Here is a 22915-nt window from a genome sequence, read left to right as displayed (position 1 = left end):
CCTGGAGGATGCGGCCAGCGTTTAGTCCTTTGTGCGCCGTGTCAGCAGGGATTATCGGGAGGAGGAGGGCAGCGGGGAAAGTGGCTGCCCAGGCACTCTCACAAATAGGCGGACAGGCTTCTCTTCGGCTGCTAAATCCGTGTTCTCCCTCATCAACACACGTGCGCGTGCGCATTTTACACACTGCGCTGCACAGCCTTCCTTTCCATACCCCAGGGACACCACTCCCTCTCTTCGCTGCCAGTGAACAGACGGGCAAAGAACAGAGAAGAGGGGGAGGGGCAGCGAGAGCAGAGGAGGAGGGAGGGACGGTGTGTTTGGAGTAGGGCTGTGCTTTTCTGGGGAAGAAAAGGGGCCATATGGAAGGGGACTTCATGAATGAGCACCTGCCATGGTTCCAATTTTCAATCATGGACTGTGAGTAGACCTGTGTGTGTGTTTCAAGTTTTATTAGTTGTATGTACGGGATACACATGGTTTACACCGTCCAACGAAATGCTTACTTGCAGGTTCCTTCTCGACAATGCAACAATAATAAGAAATAATAAAATACGAACAAAATAAATGGCTCAGTAGAATAAACATTTTAGTATATACAGTAAGGCACAATTTATAGTCCAATATTTACATTTGTTTTGCGGAAGGGGGGATGTGTTAAAATTGTGCAGTATTTAGCAATCATTAATACTGTACATAAATACTGCAATCATAAATTATTTGTGTGTGTGTGCGCGTGGGTTGAGGTATAGCCAGGGAAGTGGAAGAGGAATTGGGATAATGTGTGTGTGTTTGTTCTCACAGCTTTGAACAGCACATGGACAGTAATTCAGTAATGTGGGCACAGCTGTGGAGGGCATGGACAGCACAGAACATTTTGCAGCGAGTCATTCTACAAACAGCCACTGACACATGAACAGGCTACAGGGTCATTCCACCTCAAAAAGCACAAGAAAGAGGACTGACACCCACCATCTCAGATTGTTCTGAAATGGTTTATATAGCCTAGTAACAGATACGATTAGCATTCCTGCAACATTATTTTGTTGAAATTTAATTGGATCTATGAGAAATTAAGCTAATTGATTGCACCCAAATTGGCCATTTTAATTTATAGGATTCAGGTAATATTCTATAAATATAGTACCCAACATCTGATTTGGACCAAACCCAAAAAAATCCAAAAGCCACCCACGGACCACCCACATTCCATGCTAATCCCACCCCAACAACCAGTATACAGTATCAGTTCTCTATGTTTGACAAGTACCGTATTGGTCCGAATATAAGACGGCCTTTTTTCCCCTCGAAATAGGTCCAAAAAAGTCGGGTCGTCTTATATTCGGGGTCTAGTATTCAGAGCGCAGTTTCTCTTCTTCGGCGCTCCCTTTAAATGTCAATACACATTCGCGGGCACAGATGGCGCCAAAAATTCGTTCCGGACGGAGGGAAGAGGCGTCCTTAACAACCAGCCCGTTACCGGTGTTTAAAGATGGAAAGACAGGCTGACCATTTAGAGACAAGTGGCTCAAAAGTGGGCCAGGTCAATAAACAACAGCGGAGGAGCTATGATGCCAATTTCAAAATAATGGTTGTCAATAAGGCAGAGTCATCTAACAACTGCCAAGCTGCCAAGACATTCGGGGTCACTGAGTGTAATGTAAGAAGATGGCGAGCAGAAAAACAACGTCTAAAAGATGCTAACAGTCAGCGAAAATCCTTCCGTGGTCCTCAAAGTGGTCGTTTCATTGAGGTTGACCGGAGGGTTTTTGAATATGTCAGGGAAAAAAGAAGTGAGGGAATGCCCATTACCAGAGCTGTCATCCAGGTTAAGGCCCTGGAAATCGCCAGAGAGCTCAACATCACTGGATTTAAAGCCAGCCTCGGCTGGTGTCGTAGGATGATGCGGCGTAATGGACTGTCACTTAGACGGAGAACGAGTTTGGCCCAACGCCTGCCGTCAGACTTCGGAGAGAAGCTGCTTTCGTTTCAGCGCTTTGTTATCAACCTGAGGAAGAAGCACTCCTACCCGCTGGATCAGATCGGCAATGCTGATCAGACACCCGTTTATTTCGACATGCCAACATCGGTGACTGTCAATAGAAAGGGAGAAAAGTCTGTGTTGGTGAAATCAACGGGCAACGAGAAGAGCCGCGTCACTGTCATGTTGACATGTCTCGCTGGTGGCAGCAAACTCCCCCCGTATGTCATTCTTAAGCGTAAGACTGTGCCAAAGGACCCAATGCCAGCTGGCATTATTGTGCGCGCCCAGGAGAAGGGCTGGATGGAGTCGGGGCTTGTAGTGGACTGGCTAAAGGTTGTGTGGGGCGCACGCTACGGGGGACTGAGGAAGAGGAGGAACATGCTCGTTCTGGATGCGTTCCGCGGACATCTGACTGAGCCCGTGAAAAGTCAGGTGCGAGCAATGAACGGGGATCTTGTGATCATACCAGGGGGAATGACAAGCCAGCTACAGGTGTTGGACGTAGTTGTGAACAAGCCTTTCAAGGATAACCTGCGAAAAAAATACACAGAGTGGCTCCTGTCTGGCAACCACGCACTCACACCGACCGGGAAAATACAGAAGCCGTCAGTCCGTCTACTGTGTGAATGGATCCTGCATGCATGGGATGCTATTCCCTCACAGAGCATCATCGATGGCTTTAAAAAATGTTGCATCTCAAATGCATTGGACGGCAGCGAGGACGACGTGCTTTGGGAGGAGCCGGTGGAAGCGGAGCAGCTGGGGAGCGATGACAGCGAGAGCGAACACAGCGGGGCAGAGGACGTGTGTGAGGGATAGAGAGACATCGGAGGAGAAGTTTGGCGAATTTTTGTTAAGTTTAGTTAAATGTGTGGCCTGTATTTTCTCTGTTATTTAAAAATGTTGCTTTATTATTGCTTGATATTAATTTTGAATCATACTGTACATAGTTTGCCTTTGTGTTTAATTCACTGTGTTTTTAATATTGTTATTTTAAAATAAAATGAAGTTCTTTGTTCGGCAAATCTAGTCTGCAAATCTGTTTTTCTAAATGTTTGTGTTGAAAAACGGGGGGTCGTCTTATAATCAGGGTCGTCTTATATTCGGACCAATACGGTAGTATGAAGCTGTGGCTTGTAATATTGCTTCTAAATACTATGTAATGTATTCCCTGAATCTGGAGATGTTTTCTTTTCCCTGTTCAGAGAAATGAATAATTGAAAATAGTGTAAAGTAGTGTGAAAGTACCAGGTTTTTCTCTACTAAATGCAGCTGTTCCTGCTATACCACCACACTATTTTATCAATTTTGCTGGTCTCTTGCGTTTGTTAAATAGATTACAACATTTCCTTTGCAACTTTGGGTAGAAACCCAATAGATCGAGCTCATTATGAAAATACATTGTGTGGTCATCCTCACAATTCACACCAGTCCTCCATGAAAGCAATTCAGTTTATCCTTCTATTACCAACCTAATGCTTCAACCCAACTCTCCTCGAATAGTCCAACAAGTGGTAGCTCTATGGTGCAATTATCATATGAAGACTTTTCCTAGCCCAAAACATTGGAGAAATGGGCTAGGGACTAAAATATTGTGACAACTCTAATAGAACTCAATATCATCACCATTGTAAAACACTACAGTGTATGTTTGGGACTTTTACCATTGAAGACCATACAATTGAAACCATTAGAACTGCTGTAGCCTAATGTTTTTCTTATTCACCAAGAATGGTCTAACAGTAACTAATCCAGAACTTTTTTGGGGGGCATTTCTTGGACACAGATTAAGCCTAAAAGAAGGACTAGCTTGAGGACTAGCTTGAATTGTGAGGATGACCACACAATGTTTCTAACTACAGAAACGATTTCAGAACAATCTGAGATGGTGGGTGTCATGGCTTGCTGAAATTACATGGAACGACTTGCTACGGACACACACATGCAGCTGACATTCCTACTGCCAACGATAAGGGGGTGGTGGTGAACCACACAGCAGACTAACTCCAATAATGAAGCCTGCTGCTCTGTTCTATGTCTCGTAAACAAAGCCAGTCTTGTTGTCCATATGACAGGCAAGGCAGGCCAGCTCAGGACTAGATAGGACAGGTCCATCGCACAGACAGGAATAAATAATTATCAGGTAAAAAGAAAGGTTGAGTGGTATGTTTCATGATTAACAACTCATTGTGTGATAGGGTGTGATTGTGGTAACGTACAGGAATTCAATTATTTTTGTTCTCCCGATCTGGAATACCTCACCATCAAATGCATTACCTCGCGCATTACATCCAGAATGACCATCAGCACTGCAGTGTATATTCCCCCCCAAGCCGACACCGTGACGGCTTTCAAGGAACTACACTGGACTTTGTGCAAACTGGAAACTGCATATCCTGAGGCCGCATGTATTGTAGCTGGGGACTTTAATGAAGTAAATCTGAGAAAAACACTACCGAAAATCAGAATCTATGCTTCAAGATTGGGAAATGTCCGGGTCGCCTCTGAGAATAGTATCAACGTATGCACACTGACTCGGTTCATCAGGAAGTGCATAGAGGATGTTGTTCCCACTGACGATTAGAACATATCCAAACCAAAAAACTTGGATAGATGGTAGCATTCGTGCAAAACTGAAAGCGAGAACCACCGCATTTAACCATGGCAAGGAGACTGGGAACATGGACGTGTACAAAAAGACCAGCTATAACCTCTGTAAGGCAATCAAAGAGGCAAAACGACAGTCCAGGGATGAAGTGGAGTCGCAATTCAATGGCGCAGACACGAGACGTATGTGGCAGGGACTCCAGACAATCACGGATTGTAAAGGGAAAGACAGCCATGTCGCAGACACAGACCCCTCGCTCCCAGACAAGCAAAACACCTCCTTCGCCCACTTGGGACGCCGCTCATGAGGACTGTGTGCTCGCATTCTCCGTGGCCGACGTGAGTAAGACATTTAAGCGTGTTAAACCTTGCAAGGCTGCCGGCCCAGACGGCATCCCAAGCCGCGTCCTCAGAGCATGTGCAGACCAGCTGACTGGAGTGTTTACGGATATATTCAATCTCTCTCTATCCCAGTCTGTTGTCCCTAGTTGCTTCAAGATGTCCCCCATTGTTCCTGTACCCAAGAAAGAAAAGGTAACTGAACTAAATTACTTATGTCATAATGAAGTGCTTTGAGAAGCTAGTTAAGGATCATATCACCTCCACCTCACCCGACACCCTAGACCCACTACAATTTGCATACCACCCCAACAGATCCACAGACGACGCAATCGCCATTGCACTGCCCTATCCCACCTGGACAAGATAAATACCTATGTAAGAATGCTGTTCATCGACTACAGCTCAGCCTTAAACACCATAGACAGAGATCATTGCGGTGCGGTCGACATTCTTCATGCTGCGGTTTGGAGCGGGCGGTCAGATCTGACAACTTTGGGATGGAAATATATTGGCAAAGCAATTAACTTTTAGTCCGGAATACAAAGTGTTATCTTTGGGGCAATTCCAATACAACACATTACTGAGTACCACTCTTCATATTTTCTAGCATAGTGGTGGCTGCATCATGTTATGGATATGCTTGTAATCGTTAAGGACGGGGCAGTTTTTCAGGGTAAAAAAGGAACAGAATGGAGCTAAGCAAAGGCAAAATCCTAGAGGAAAACCTGGTTCAGTCTGCTTTCCTCCAGACACTGGGAAATGAATTCACCTTTCAGCAGGACAATAACCTAAAACACAAGGCCAAATCTACACTGGAGTTGCTTACCAAGAAAACAGCTAATGTTCCTGAGTGGCCGAGTTACAGTTTTGACTTAAATCTACTTGAAAATCTATTGCAAGACCTACAAATGGATGTCTAGCAATGATCAACAACCAATTTGACAGAGCTTGAATAATTTTTTAAAGAATAAATGTGCAAATGTTGCACAATCCAGGAGTGGAAAGCTCTTAGAGACTTACCCAGAAAGACTCACAGCTGTAATCGCTGCCAAAGGTGCTTTTACAAAGTATAGACTCAGGGGTGTGAATACTTATGTAAATCATATATTTCTATATTTCATTTTCAATAAATTTGCTACAATTTCTAAAAACATGGTTTTCACTTAGTCATTAAGGGGTATTGTGTGTAGATGGGTGAGAAAAAAATATATTTAATCCATTTTGAATTCAGGCTGTAACAAAATGTGTAATAAGTCAATACTTTCTGAAGGCACTGTATTCCAGACTCTTGACATTCCTCATTCTGATATTTCTTAATTTCTTTCTTTTTAAATTATGTGTGTATTGTATTGCTCGGCATTACTGCACTATTGGAGCTAGAAACACAAGCATTTCACCTGCGATAACATCTGAAAATCTGTGCACGCGACCAATAAACGGATTTGATATAAGAAGAGTGCATTTACACAACTCGTCCTCTACAAGAGACCGACAGATACGCAAGAACGCACTGTGCTCAAAATAGCCTCTGGAAGTTTCAGGTGAAATATGGACCTATTCAAGATAAATGAGTCACAAAGGGAATGGGATATTGCTCATTGTCACAAGATAAATGTGTCAACCATGACATTAAGCCCATCACGATCAAGTTTCAGCTTTAAGGTAGGTGATACCCTAACAGTGGCATTTTATTCGGTCTTGTGGATTTTAATTCAGAGCCATGACCTTTGGATCCCTTCCGTCCAGCTTTAGTACACTACTGAGTCATGTTCCACACACACACACATATACACACACACACACAGCACTTCCAAGTTTCAGATAGGCTTTAGCAGCCGCAACATACAGCAGCAGCATCTAGGCAATACACAGAAATTGTCTAGGCATGATGCCTGTGGTTTTTCAAAGATCAACTAGTGCTACATCCTGTGTGATAGGATAGACACTGACAACCTCATTGTCCCAATGCAAAATAACAATTAGCCAGGCTAATATCAAACAATGGAGACAAACTAGACAGAAGCAGCAATGCATTCCAGTCAGACACCACTCAAAAACAATTGATTCTAAGACCTCTGTTTTATATAGAATGCATAATGATAACAGCACCTGAACCACCATACCTCAAGGCAATGTTGTATTTGTATCAAACTTTGGGGAAAACATTGCAAAGGACTCTGTTTCACAATAAATCATACATTTAGCCAGACTAGACATTGTTCCATAAAGACAATCTTCTTGTGATGTAACCTACCTTGTGTCATTATGGTGATACAGTGCCTTGCAAAAGTATTCATCCCCCTTTGGTGTTTTTCCTATTTTGTTGCATTACAACCTGTAATTTAAAATGATTTTTATTTGGATTTAATGTAATAGACATACACAAAATAGTCAAAATTGGTGAAGTGAAATGAAAAAAATTACTTGTTTCAAAAATTCTAAAAAATAAATAAATGGAAAAGTGGTGCGTGCATATGTATTCACCCCCTTTGCTATGAAGCCCCTAAATAAGATCTGGTGCAACCAATTACCTTCAGAAGTCACATAATTAGTTAAATAAAGTCCACCTGTGTGCAATCTAAGTGTCACATGATCTCAGTATATATACACCTGTTCTGAAAGGCCCCGGAGTCTGCAACACCACTTAGCAAGGGGCACCACCAAGCAAGCGACACCATGAAGAACAAGGAGCTCTCCAAACAGGTCAGGGACAAATTTGTGGAGAAGTACAGATCAGGGTTGGGTTATTAAAAAAAGATCAGAAACTTTGAACATCCCACGGAGCAGCATTAAATGCATATGGCACCACAACAAACCTGCCAAGAGAGGGCCGCCCACCAAAACTCACAGACCAGGCAAGGAGGGCATTAATCAGAGGCAACAAAGAGACCAAAGATAACCCTGAAGGAGCTGCAAAGCTCCACAGCAGAGATTGGAGTATCTGTCCATAGGACCACTTTAAGCCGTACGCTCCACAGAGCTGGGCTTTACGGAAGAGTGGCCAGAAAAAAGCCATTGCTTAAAGAAAAAAATCAGCAAACACGTTTGGTGTTCGCCAAAAGGCATGTGGGAGACTCCCCAAACATATGGAAGAAGGTACTCTGGTCAGATGAGACTAAAATTGAACTTTTTGGCCATCAAGGAAAACGCTATATCTGGCGCAAACCCAACACCTCTCATCACCCCGAAAACACTATCCCCACAGTGAAGCATGGTGGTGGCAGCAGCATGCTGTGGGGATGTTTTTCCATCGGCAGGGACTGGGAAACTGGTCAGAATTGAAGGCATGCGCTAAATACAGGGAAATTCTTGAGGGAAACCTGTTTCAGTCTTCTAGAGATTTGAGACTGGGACGGAGGTTCACCTTCCAGCAGGACAACGACCCTAAGCATACTGCTAAAGCAACACTCAAGTGGTTTAAGGGGAAACATTTAAATGTATTGGAATGGCTTAGTCAAAGCCCAGATCTCAATCCAATTGAGAATCTGTGGTATGACTTAAAGACTGATGTACACCAGCGGAACCCATCCAACTTGAAGGAGCTGGAGCAGTTTTGCCTTGAAGAATGGGCAAAAATCCCAGTGGCTAGATGTGCCAAGCTTATAGAGACATACCCCAAGATACTTGCAGCTGTAATTGCTGCAAAAGGTGGCTCTACAAAGTATTGACTTTGGGGGGAGTGAATAGTTATGCATGCTCATGTTCTGTTTTTTTTCTTCTTATTTCTTGTTTGTTTTACAATAAAAAATATTTTGCATCTTCAAAGTGGTAGGCATATTGTGTAAATCAAATGATACAAACCCCCCAAAATCCATTTTAATTCCAGGTTGTAAGGCAACAAAATAAGAAAAATGCCAAGGGGGGTGAATACTTTTGCAAGCCACTGTACCTTCTTGTAATATAGCCTTACAAACTTGTCTTTAAACAAAGTATTTCTGTAATTTCAGGCACACAAAAGTCAAAGCTGAAGGTGGCCATCCCTCACTGTGGTTTGTCAGACGCAAATGTGACCTACTGTATGTCTCTATCCCTCTCACTGAATTGACCTCAAATATAGGCTACTATCCCTCTCACTGAATTGACCTCAAATATAGGCTAGGCACTATTCCGTGAAGTCTGTAATAAGCAAATGGCTGAATCAAAGATGAATAGCCTACTGCATAGTTGAACAAAAAAGGTTATAGAATTAGGCGCATAATTAAATTGAGTCATGGTTTAACAGTGTTGACAACGTCAAATCCTGAGGCAATATCGCCTGCATCTTTGCACTGGATGAAGGAACAAGTATTTATTCTAGCTGAGGGGTATTCAAATCATTGAGGGGTCATTGCAAATCAGGGGAGTTGGGCAGCAATCACAAATTGTTATCATAAAAATCAAGAGTTTTTATTATGCGTTTCATTGATCACTGACAGTTATCACACTTCTGATACCAGTGTAACCCATTCATAGACACTACCATTAGCGCCTATTGATGATAGTACTGTATCTTCTGATCTGAGGTTTTGTCAAGGGCTTCGACGCTCGTTCTGAACGTTAAAACGCATCGCTTGTGGTACCGTTTTGGAGATCAGCCAGAAATACTAAAAATAAATAAAAAAGGTTAAAGGGTTAGTGTTCGCACAGGGTCATATCTCCATGTTACTTACAGTGCTTGTTTACGGAAGACATAGGCAGCCACCTGTGCTAATTAGTATGCTCTGAAAACCTGTGTGTAAACTAACTGGGGAGGAAGTGCAGTTCCTAAACAGCGTATGGCTCTGTGTCAAACTGCTACAGTAAGTGTAAAAATGTGTCTCTCTAATATGAAAGATAAGGGGAATTTCAGCATATGTTTCGAAAACCGTTTCGCAAGCAATGACTATTGACGTTTCTAAACTTTAAAACACAGTGTCGGGGATTGTAGTTCACATACAGCCAACCGTGGGCGAAGCTCACACCTGCTACGCCCACCGCTGAAAACCCTTCGGATAATAAGGGTTTTCAAGAGCTAATCCCAGTGAAGAACCAGGCTCACCACCTGTTATTGAAACCAACCATACATTTTAGTGTGTCAAAGACGGGTAGGCCACATAATTGTCCGTATGGGTGCAATATTAGGCTAGGTTTTAAATGTTTAAGTGGATATGCATTAAATTACAATCCACAGTATAAAATATAGTTGCCGGAATTGTATCCTTTTCAATGGCCATAACATTGGGCGACAACTGCCAGTACTGCCATGTATTGATACATTTGCTACGTTAGTTAGTTAGCTAGCTAACATACATTCATTAACTAATTTACAGCTGGTAGTCATGTGTGCTAGCTACCACACAGCTAGTTAGCTAACGCTAACATTTTAACTAATCTACTAGCTCGAAAAAAATGTCGGTCGTGCTTTACTTACCTGACTCCAAATATTAAATATGTGTTAACGTGTAATTCCATAACGGTGTCTATGGTCATAGTTTCCTAACCTGCCACGAAAGTCAAATCTGACCTTAATTTGACAAAAACGGTATCCCTTCTAGCCATGACCCGCCCATACACGAATTGTGGAGAATATACAGTGCGTCACTTCTTGTTTTCATGCGCAGCAGTAGCTAGGTGGCTATCCCCTGCTTAAAATGTACCTATGCAGCTATGTATGTTTCCTTTAGACATTAAATAAAAATAGCCTGCTCAGAGAAGCAAAGTTTGTCCCCTGCCTCTTCGCTATCGCAGACCTGTACCGTTACACATTGATTTCCTGTTACAGTTCTCTCGGAGCAAAGAGGCTACAGGAGCTAGCTAGCAGACGGAGGCTTGGGCCAGCAAGTAAATTAAGCCACCTCGTAAACCTTGCAAGTTAGGTAGCTAACGTTTGCTAGCTGCACGTGCACAAAACATTCGCATGTTCCTTTTCTCTACTAACATTTTACACATATATACGACAACAGTGTTGTTGTTCCCCTCTTGACCTTATTGGCTTGTATGAAAAGAAAAAAAATATTATACACTCACTGACTGTAAGTCGCTCTGGATAAGAGCGTCTGCTAAATGACTAAAATGTAAATGTATGGTCCTGCACTGATAGACTTGAAGTTGTTGGTGGTGTATTGTTGTACTGCAGCTCCCCCTGCCGATACACATCAAAAAGTGGCCAGAGGGGGCGTTCCAGAGAATTGTTTAAATGCGGACCGCAATTCAGGGCGGTTTCTGAAATGAGCGTTTCTTGATATGAAGTTATACTCATTGATGTTCGCCATCGGCCCGTGTCCGTTTCTTTTAAGTGCATCTTCGACGAATGTAGTTTTATTATTTTTTGCCTGACCTGAAGACGTCTATATCGGACTAGTAAAGGCCCAGTGCACTACTTTGTGAAAAATTTAAACTAAATGTATTTGTGTTTGAGTGTTTACCAGCATGTGTAATTTGAGTCTGACAATTATCTGTACAAAACAATTAATCTGATAATACTTGTGGAATATAAAAATACTTGCTTGATATGTTTTCAAGTTTCTTGAAATACTTTGCAAATGCAACTTATTTCTATGTGAAAACTGAAATGATCTATTCATTCCTTTTACATTTTAGTAGACACTCTTATCCAGAGCAACTTACAGTAGTAAGTGCATACATTTTCATACTGATCCCCCTTGGGAATCGAACCCACAACCCTAGCATTGCAAGCACCATGCTCTACCAACTGAGCCACATCATCACAAACCACTTGATGTCTCAATGTACTCAATTACTGTATTGTGCATTGTTTTTCTTCATGGTGGTGGAAAGTCTACAGGTACACTATATATACAAAAGTATGTGGACACCCCTTCAAATGAGTGGATTTGGCTATTTCAGCCACACCCGTTATTGACAGGTGTATAAAATCGAGCACACAGCCATGCAATCTCCATAGACAAACATTGGCAGTAGAATGGCCTTACTGAAGAGCTCAGTGACTTTCAACGTGGCACCGTCATAGGATGCCACCTTTCCAACAAGTCAGTTCGTCAAACTGTAAGTGCTGTTATTGTGAAGTGAAAACGTCTAGGAGCAACAACAGCTCAGCCACGAAGTGGTAGGCCACACAAGCTCACAGAACGGGACCGCCGAGTGCTGAAGCGCCTGTCCTCGGTTGCAACACTCACTACCGAGTTCCAACCTGTTTTTGGAAGCAATGTCAGCACACTAACTGTTCGTAGGGAGCTTCATGAAATTGGTTTCCATGGCCGAGCAGCCACACACAAGCCTAAGATCACCATGTGCAATGCCAAGTGTCGGCTGGAGTGGTGTAAGCTCGCCACCATTGGACTCTGGAGCGTGTTCTCTGGAGTAATGAATCACGCTTCACCATCTGGCAGTCCGACGGACAAATCTGGGTTTGGCGGATGCCAGGAGAATGCTACCTGCCCCAGTGCATAGTGCCAACTGTAAAGTTTGGTGGAGGAGGGCTGTCTGGGGCTGTTTTTCATGGTTCGGGCTAGGCCCCTTAGTTCCAGTGAAGGGAAATCTTAACGCTACAGCATATAATTACATTCTAGACGATTCTGTGCTTCCAACTATGTGGCAATATTTTGGGGAAGGCCCTTTCCTGTTTCAGCATGACAATGCCCCTGTTCACAAATCGAGGTCCATTCAGAAATGGTTTGTCGAGATCGGTGTGGAAGAACTTGACTGGCCTGCACAGAGCCCTGACCTCAACCTCATCAAACACCTTTGGAATGAATTGGAACGCAGACTTTCGAGCCAGGCCTAATCGCCCAACATCAGTGCCCGACCTCACTAATGCTCCTGTGGCTGAATGGAAGCAAGTTCCCACAGCAATGTTCCAACATCTAGTGGAAAGCCTTTGCAGAAGATTGGAGACTGTTATAGCAGCAAAGGGGGGACTAACTCCATATGAATGCCCATGATTTTGGAATGAGATGTTCGATGAGCAGATGTCCACATACATTTGGTAATGTAGTGTACCAAACCTAGATGACCAGCATATATATAATACAGGAATGTACATTTACATTAAGTGGTTTGTAAGGATGGTAAATTAATACTGCAAAAAATGTGTTTGTTTTCCATGTTATTTTATCAATATACATATTTAAGTTGATGTGGATGTTTTGTGTCTTTGCCCATAACTTTGCACCTTTTGATGTAAATGTTTGAGGACAGGGTTTTGTTCTTTCTGGATTCTATTAGAATGACAATAGCAGAGAAAGGGACAGGGCAACAACTCTTACAATTACAACTATTGAATCCTGCATGATACTGTTCTTAATTATACAGCTACCTTCTTTGCCAAAGCGGAGGTACTGAATTTTTGTTGTTGTTGCCTGTGCTAAAGACGTCTATATCGGTCTGCTAATACTAGTAAAGGCCCAGTGCACTACTTTTGTGAAACTATATTTTTGTCAAAAAATATATATTTTTATTAATATAATTTTTTAAATTCTGATTTATCAGGGTGTGCTGCAGCACCCTCAGCACCCCTACTTCCAGCGGCTATGGTTTGAACTGTAGCTAGTTAGCTAGATAATTTGTACACTACAAGTTAAACATTTGTTGTATGCATATTTCTGACAGTGCTTTGATATGTGCATATAGTGATAATGTTTAACATCCCTCACTCGGCAGCATGTTATGGTACTAAAGTCGGGCACAGATCCTGAAGCTGCAGTGCACAGTGCCGAAACACAGGACTGTACAGCTGCACATTTTTTGTGAAGACATCGTCAGCAGACTATCCAACAATTGTGACTCATTTACAGTCACAATAAAACAGTGGTGAGATATGGAGGTACAGTATGTGATCACTTTACATAAAATGATGATGTGTAGGCCTGAAGCTATTTTACTGTGTTTATTTAAAGGGGCAATCTGGGATTGGTACTACCAATTTGTGTACTGTGAAACTATTGATATATAGACATTGATTATTGAAGAATGTAACTTATAATGAAGCATTTCTAAGTTGCTTTCTTAAAGAATCAATGTCTATTAGCTTATCAACTGTCTAACCCCATCAGAATCCCAAATATAAGTTTGTTTAGTCCATTGTTTGTAAACAATATAATTGTTTCAAAACATGGTTAAAACTATAATTTTGATATGATGGATGGTCAGTCCTTGCATCCATAGCGCTGTCTATTAATTTGAGAGTGGTTACATTTCTCCAGGCCCATCCCTAAGCTTCTAACAGAGGCAAGGTCACCGCTTTGTTATTGTTTCAATTAAGGACTCTAGCTTTACGGTTAGAATTTAGGAAAGATGCATTCTCACTATGTGTGTGTGTGTGTATGTCTACAGGTTTCATTGGTGGCAGGTGTGGCCCTAGCCTGTCAGTACCAGGGCATCAACCAGGTGTGTGTGACACTATCTGTCTATCTATCTAATCCTCATCATCATCGATTATCTTCCTCTTGTCCAATCAGGGCCAGATCTTTGAGTCTTTCAACATGGCGGCTCTGTGGAAGCTGCCATGTACAGTGGGGAAAAAAAGTATTTAGTCAGCCACCAATTGTGCAAGTTCTCCCACTTAAAAAGATGATAAAGGCCTGTAATTTTCATCATAGGTACACGTCAACTATGACAGGCAAAATGAGATTTTTTCTCTCCAGAAAATCACATTGCATGATTTTTAATGAATTTATTTTCAAATTATGGTGGAAAAGAAGTATTTGGTCAATAACAAAAGTTTCTCAATACTTTGTTATATACCCTTTGTTGGCAATGACACTTTCTGTAAGTCTTCACAAGGTTTTCACACACTGTTGCTGGTATTTTGGCCCATTCCTCCATGCAGATCTCCTCTAGAGCAGTGATGTTTTGGGGCTGTCGCTGGGCAACACAGACTTTCAACTCCCTCCAAAGATTTTCTATGGGGTTGAGATCTGGAGACTGGCTAGGCCACTCCAGGACCTTGAAATGCTTCTTACGAAGCCACTCCTTCGTTGCCCGGGCGGTGTGTTTGGGATCATTGTCATGCTGAAAGACCCAGCCACGTTTCATCTTCAATGCCCTTGCTGATGGAAGGAGGTTTTCACTCAAAATCTCACGATACATGGCCCCATTCATTCTTTCCTTTACACGGATCAGTCGTCCTGGTCCCTTTGCAGAAAAACAGCCCCAAAGCATGATGTTTCCACCCCCATGCTTCACAGTAGGTATGGTGTTCTTTGGATGCAACTCAGCATTCTTTGTCCTCCAAACACGACGAGTTGAGTTTTTACCAAAAAGTTCTATTTTGGTTTCATCTGACCATATGACATTCTCCCAATCCTCTTCTGGATCATCCAAATGCACTCTAGCAAACGTCAGACGGGCCTGGACATGTACTGGCTTAAGCAGGGGGGCACGTCTGGCACTGCAGGATTTGAGTCCCTGGCGGCGTAGTGTGTTACTGATGGTAGGCTTTGTTACTTTAGTCCCAGCTCTCTGCAGGTCATTCACTAGGTCCCCCCGTGTGGTTCTGGGATTTTTGCTCACCGTTCTTGTGATCATTTTGACCCCACGGGGTGAGATATTGCGTGGAGCCCCAGATCGAGGGAGATTATCAGTGGTCTTGTATGTCTTCCATTTCCTAATAATTGCTCCCACAGTTGATTTCTTCAAACCAAGCTGCTTACCTATTGCAGATTCAGTCTTCCCAGCCTGGTGCAGGTCTACAATTTTGTTTCTGGTGTCCTTTGACAGCTCTTTGGTCTTGGCCATAGTGGAGTTTGGAGTGTGACTGTTTGAGGTTGTGGACAGGTGTCTTTTATACTGATAACAAGTTCAAACAGGTGCCATTAATACAGGTAACGAGTGGAGGACAGAGGAGCCTCTTAAAGAAGAAGTTACAGGTCTGTGAGAGCCAGAAATCTTGCTTGTTTGTAGGTGACCAAATACTTATTTTCCACCATAATTTGCAAATAAATTCATAAAAAATCCTACAATTTGATTTTCTGGATTTTTTTTCTCATTTTGTCTGTCATAGTTGACGTGTACCTATGATGAAAATTACAGGCCTCTCTCATCTTTTTAAGTGGGAGAACTTGCACAATTGGTGGCTGACTAAATACTTTTTTTCCCCACTGTATCTTCATCTGTGAGAACAACAAGTTTGGCAGGACACACAGTGAGTGTAACATTACCATGGACAGCATGAGCGACCCCAGGGTTAGGTGATACGTGATCTCTGACCCCTGACCCCTGTCCCTCTCCGCCCCCTCACTCCCCACCCACACCTCCTCCACTGTTCTGTTCTGTTTTTTCCTTACCCACCTCCTTGTGTTGCCACTCTCCCTCACTCCCTATTTTAGCCTGTCTAGACACCACGCAGTATGGTGTTGGTTTGGGATGCATCCCAATACTCTAGCACCACTTCCTTTCCAGGGCTCTGTGTCTCTCTCTCTCATCGACCAAGGCCTAGAGCTGAACCCTCCTAATCAGGTCTTACCCCTCTTCCTGTGTGTGATGTAACTTCATGTAGCTACCATATTTGTGAGGAGATCCAGGAAGTGCGCAGTAAGAGTGACCCCATCACTATTAGTGGAGTCTGCCATTAGCATAGTCAGTGTAGTCAGCTCAGCTTTCCCAATTGAGACCGTGTCTGTGCCTCGATCTAGGTCCGGCAAAACTAAAAATGGCGGTGTTCGCCTTAGCAATCTCACTGGAATAAAGACCTCCTCCATTCCTGTCATTATTGAAAGAGATAATATCTCACATCTCAAAATAGGACTACTTAATGTTAGATCCCTCTCGTCCAAGGCAGTCATAGTCAATTAAAAAATCACTGATCAAATCAATTTTTATTTGTCACATACACGTGTTTAGCAGATGTTATTGCGGGTGTAGCGAAATACTTGTGCTTCTAGCTCCGACAGTGTAGTAATATCTAATAAGTAATATCTAACAATTTCACAACATACACACACAAATCTAAGTAAGGAATTAATTAAGAATATATACATATATGGATGAGCGATGTAAGAGCGGCATGGACTAAGATACAGTAGAATAGTATAGAATACAGTATACACATATGAGATGAGTAATGCAAGATATTTAAACATTATTAAAGTGGATAGTGTTCCATTTCTTAAAGTGGCCAGTGATTTCTAGTCTATGTCTATAGGCAGCAGCCTCTAATGTGCTAGTGATGGCTGTTTAACAGTCTGATGGCCTTGAGATAGAAGCTGTTTTTCAGTCTCTCGGTCCCAGCTTTGATGCACCTGTACTGACCGCGCCTTCTGGATGATAGCGGGGTGAACAGGCAGTGGCTCGGGTGGTTGATGTCCTTGATGATCGTTTTGGCCATCCTGTGACATCGGGTGCTGTAGGTGTCCTGGAGGGCGGGTAGTTTGCCCCCGGTAATGCGTTGGGCAGACCGCACCACCCTCTTGAAAGCCTTGCGGTTGCGGGCGGTGCAGTTGCCGTACCAGGCGGTGATACAGCCCGACAGGATGCTCTCAATTGTGCATCTGTAAAAGTCTGTGAGGGTTTTAGGTGCCAAGCCAAATTTCTTTAGCCTCCAGAGGTTGAAGAGGATCTGTTGCGCCTTCTTCACCACACTGTCTGTGTGGGTGGTCCATTTCAGTTTGTCAGTGATGTGTACGCCAAGGAACTTGAAGCTTTCCACCTTTTCCACTGTGGTCCCGTCGATGTGGATAGGGGGGTGCACCCTCTGCTGTTTCCTGAAGTCCACGATCATCTCCTTTGTTTTGTTGACGTTGAGTGAGAGGTTATTTTCCTGGCACCACACTCCCAGAGCCCTCACCTCTCTGTAGGCTGTCTCGTCATTGTTGGTAATCAAGCCTACTACTGTTGTGTCTTCTGCAAACTTGATGATTGAGTTGGAGGCGTGCTTGCTCCTGGTGACACTAGTGACCATATCCCCCGCGAATCCCGCGGAGGTTTTGCAAACATTTACAACAGCAAATAATTGCTGCGTTTTTGTCTTTTCAGCTTCTCAATCACTTTTTATAGCTATTGTTTACAGGCCTCCTGGACCATATACAGCATTCCTCATTGAGTTCACTGAATTCCTATTGAACCTTGTAGTCATGGCAGATAATATATATATTTTTTGGTGACTTCAATATTCACATGGAAAAGTCCACAGCCCCACTTCGAAAGGCTTTCGGAGCCATCATCGACTCAGTGGGATTTGTCCAACATGTCTCCAGACCTACGCATTGCCACAGACACCCTGGATCTAGTTTTGTCCCGTGGAATAAATATTGTGGGGTAAAAAAATGTTTTTCCTCATAATCCTGCAACAAATAATCTGCTTAGACCCCAACCAAGAATGATCAAAAGCTGCGTTATAAATTCTCGGACAACCCAAAGATTCCTAAATGCCCTTCCAGACTCCCTCCACCTACCCAAGGACGTTGGAGTACAAAAATCTGTTAACCACCTAACCGAGGATCTAAATGTAACCTTGCGTAATACCCTAGATGCAGTCGCCCCTCTAAAAACAAAAATAATTTGTCACAAGAAATTAGCTCCCTGGTATACAGATAATACCCAAGCCCTGAAGCAAGCTTCCAGAAAATTGGAACGGAAATGGCGCTCCACCAAACTGTACGTTTTCCAACTACCTTGGAAAGACAGTACTGTGCAATATCGAAGAGTCCTCACTGCTGCTCGATCAGCCACCTTTATTTATTTTTGATACTGTTGCAAAGCTAACTAAAAAGCAGCATATCCCAAGAGAGGATGGTCTTCACTTCAGCAGTGATGAATTCATGAACTTCTTCAACGAAAATATCATGATCATTAGTAAGCAAATTACGGACTCCTCTTTGAATCTGCATATTTCTCCAAAACCCAGTTGTCCTGAGTCTGCACAGAACTGCCAGGACTCAAGTTTTTAAATCCTGTATCTCTCGACACATTCACGAAAATAGTCATGGCCTTAATGGCCAAAACAGAGATGCTAGTTCTAAGTCCCAAGAAACAAAGAGATCTGCTGTTTGATCTGACAATTAATCTTGATGGTTGTACAGTCGTCAAAAATAAACTGTGATGGACCTCGGCATTACTCTGGACCCTGATATCTCTTTTGACAAACATATCAAGAATATTTAAAAGGCAGCTTTTTTCCATCTTCGTAACATTGCAAAAATCTGAAACCTTTTGTCAAAGAATTATGCAGAAAAGCTAATCCATGCTTTTGTCACTTGTAGATTAGACTACTGCAATGCTCTACTCTCCAGCTATCCGGATAAAGCACTAAATAAACTTCAGTTAGTGCTAAATACGGCTGCTAGAATCTTGACTAGAACCAAAGAAAGTATCATATTACACCAGTGCTAGCCTCTCTACACTGGCTTCCTGTTAAAGCTAGGGCTAATTTCAAGGTTTTACTGCTAACTGACAAAGCATTCCATGGACATGCTCCTACCTATCTCTCAGATTTGGTCCTGGCATACATACCTACACGTACACTACAGTCACAAGACGCAGACCTCCTTTTTGTCCCTAGAATTTCTAAGCAAACAGCTGGAGGCAGGGCTTTGTCCTATGGAGCGCCATTTTTATGGAATGACTCTGTCTTGACCTTTTAAGTCTTTACTGAAGACTCATCTCTTCAGTAGGTCCTATGATTGAGTGTAGTCTGGACCAGGGGTGCGAAGGTGAACGGCAAGGCACTGGAGTGACGAACCGCCCTTGCTGTCTCTACCTGGCCGGCTCCTCTCTCGCCACTGGGATTCTCTGCCTCTGACCCTATTATGGGGCTGAGTCACTGGCTTACTAGTGCTCTTCCATGCCGTCCCTAGGAGGAGTGCGTCACGTCGTGCCAGGCTTTTTTCGATATACTCGACTTGAGTGGGTTGAGTCACTGACGTGATCTTCCTGTCCGGTTTTGTGACCCCTCGGGCTCGTGCTGTGGAGGAGATCTTCGTGGGCTATACTCATCCTTGTGTCAGGGTAGTAAGTTGGTGGTCTGTTGATATCCCTCTAGTGGTGTGGAGGCTGTGCTCTCTCTCTCTCTACCGCACCTGCTGTCTCGACCTCTGAATGCTTGGCAATGAAAAGCCAACAAGCCAATTTACTCCTGAGGTGCTGACATTTACTGACTTGTTGCACCCTCTACAACCATTGTGATTATTATTTGACCCTGCTGGTCATCTATGAACTTTTGAACATCTTGAAGAGCGATCTGGCCTTAATGGCCATGTACTCGTATAATCTCTACCCTGTCACAGCCAGAAGAGGACTGGCCACCCCTCAGAGCCTGGTTCCTCTCTAGGTTTCTTCCTAGGTTCCTACCTTTCTAGGGAGTTTTTCCTCACCACCGTGCTTCTACATCTGCATTGCTTGCTGTTTGGGGTTTTACACTGTGTTTCTGTATAAGTGTCACTTTGTGACATCTGCTGATGTAAAAAGGGCTTTTAAATACATTTGATTTGATATGCTGAAGGAACGCATGCTGTCCAACAACATGGCTTCTGTGGAGGAGGTCACACACACACACACACACACACACAGGTGGTCCAAATACTCCAATAAATGTTGTATGTTTTCTTCCTTCCCTCCTTCTTTTCTTCCTTCCTTCCGTCCTTCTGTCCATCCTTCCTCCCTCCTCCCTCCCTACAGGAGATAGATGTAGAGATCAGGAAGGTGATCAAGTATGTGGCCCAGTTTGCGATCTCTGACCCTGAGCCGCCATGGGATGACCTCTGCAACCACATCTTCACCTGCGAACTGCCCATGGAGGTCTGCGGGACCACCCCTGGGTCAAACTAAAGTCTGTCAGCTAGACACACACACACACACACACACACACACACACACCTGGACCAAACTACAGTCCATCAGCTACACATCCCTTCCGACCTTCTGAGACACCAACCCCTGGGTGAAAGTCTACTCCTCCTTTCCTCTTCTCCTTCTCTCATTCCATTTTCTCTCATTAGTTCTCTAAACTCACAATAGGATATGAGATTGTGACCCTGTAGGTCAGAGTTCAGTCAGTAGCAGCATTCCAAACCATTTAATCACCTCTGACCCTATGATGTCACTAGTATTTATTCACAATATGTACTGTATAGCGTATAATATGTAATTTTATGTCAGAGTTGGTATGTATTCTACTGATACTGAGGGATCTGTCTGTGAATGGGAGGTGAATTGCATTGGGCAGGCTTTTGTACCAGCCCAGCACTAACACACCTGATTCAACATATCAACCTGCGCTAAACCAAGTACTACTCTCTGTTTTTAAGGTTTATGACTGTTTGTATGTATTACGTTCCTCTGACCCAGATGCTATTGTTGCACTTTGACTAGATAAACTTAAGAGACACCAGACTGAAAGTAATAATGTCATCATAGGAAATGGGAATGGCAATGGTCGTTTTTTTGTCTACTGCTCTCTTCCTCTCCTTCTCTTCCTCTTTCTCTGACTCCCTCCTTCTCTCCATGAGGAAAGGATACTGATCCAAACACTATGAAACTGAAGCATCTGAGTGAACTGAAAGACTAAAAGATTGTAATACAGTTTGGAGTGATTTGACTGAAGCAATAAAGTTGGCTAAGACTTTGGGTGTTAAGTGACTTTGGGTGTATTGAAAAGCACTTAAAATAAAATGTATTTATATTGTTATTATTTTGTTTCTGATGACACTGGAGAGGTCTGTGTGCATCAGAGCTAATAATGTACCATGCCAGGTAGGTGAGTGCATTGTTATGCTCCCTGCGTTGCCACGAATCTCAGTATTAACTAGTCGTAAGTCATATCTAGTGTTTATAACTAGTGTTTATATATACTGAACAAAAAAATCAACGCAATATGCAAGAATTTAAATGATTTTACTGAGTTACAGTTCATATAAGGAAATCAGTCAATTTAAATAAATTAATTAGGCTCGAATCTATGGATTTCACATGACTGGGAATACAGATATGCATCTGTTGGTCACAGATACCTTAAAAAAGGTAGGGCTGTAGATCTGGTGTGACCACCATTTGCTTCATGCAGTGCGACACATCTCCTTCGCACAAAGTTGATCAGGCTGTTGACTGTGGCCTGTGGAATGTTGTCCCACTCATCAATGGCTGTGCGAAGTTGCTGGATATTGGCGGGAACTGGAACACGCTGTCGTACATGTCGATCCAGAGCATCCCAAACATGCTCAATGGGTGACATGTCTGGTGAGTATGCAGGCCATGGAAGAACTGGGACATTTTAAGCTTCCAGGAATTGTGTACAGATCCTTGCGACATGGGGCCATGTATTATCATGCTGAAACATGAGGTGATGGTGGCGGATGAATTGCATGACAATGGGCCTCAGGATCTTGTCATGATATCGCTGTGCATTCAAATTACCATTGATAAAATATAATTTGTGTTCGTTGTCTGTAGCTTATGCCTGCCCATACCATTACCCCTCCACCACCATGGGGCACTCTGTTCACAGCGTTGACATCAGCAAACCGCTCGACCACACGACGCCATACACATACAAGGTCTGCGGTTTTGAGGCCGGTTGGACGTACTGCCAAATTCTCTAAAACAACGGTAAAAAATGAACATTAAATTCTCTGGCAAAAGCTCTGGTGGACATTCATGCAGTCTGCATGCCAATTGCATGCTCCCGCAAAACTTGAGACATCTGTGGCATTATGTTGTGTGACAAAACTGCACATTTTAGAGTGGCCTTTTATTGTCCCCAGCACAAGGTGCACCTGTCTAATGATCATGCCGTTTAATCAGCTTCATGATATGCCACACCTGTCAGGTGGATGGATTATCTTGGCAAATGAGAAATGCTCACTAACAGGGATGTAAAGAAATTGTGCACAACATTTTTGAGAAATAAGCTTTTTGTGCGTATGGAACATTTCTGGGATCTTTTATTTCAGCTCATGAAACATGGGACCAACACTTTACATGTTGTGTTTATATTTTTGTTTAGTGTATATTTATATACAGTAGAGATCAGTGGTGTAGCAGAGGGTAAACGCAGTTTACGCACCTTTTTTTTTTATTTTGTGAGAGGGTTTACCCACCTTTTGTGGAAAAATGCAT

General features: G+C 43.0%; 1 long non-coding RNA gene across 1 annotated transcript; it reads left to right on the top strand.

Annotated features, from left to right (window-relative positions):
- Positions 1-242: 242 nt before the first annotated feature.
- LOC311147931 lies at positions 243-21422 on the top strand. Its single transcript, XR_014614829.1, has 4 exons — positions 243-417; positions 13529-13691; positions 14201-14254; positions 20480-21422. It is a non-coding gene; the product is annotated as an uncharacterized lncRNA (long non-coding RNA).
- Positions 21423-22915: the final 1493 nt, after the last annotated feature.

Source organism: Coregonus lavaretus (assembly GCF_964263955.1).
Source record: "Coregonus lavaretus genome assembly, chromosome: 20".
Lineage (NCBI taxonomy): Eukaryota > Metazoa > Chordata > Actinopteri > Salmoniformes > Salmonidae > Coregonus > Coregonus lavaretus.
Note: the sequence above shows the minus strand (reverse complement) of the source record. Positions and strands in the feature narration are given on the sequence as shown.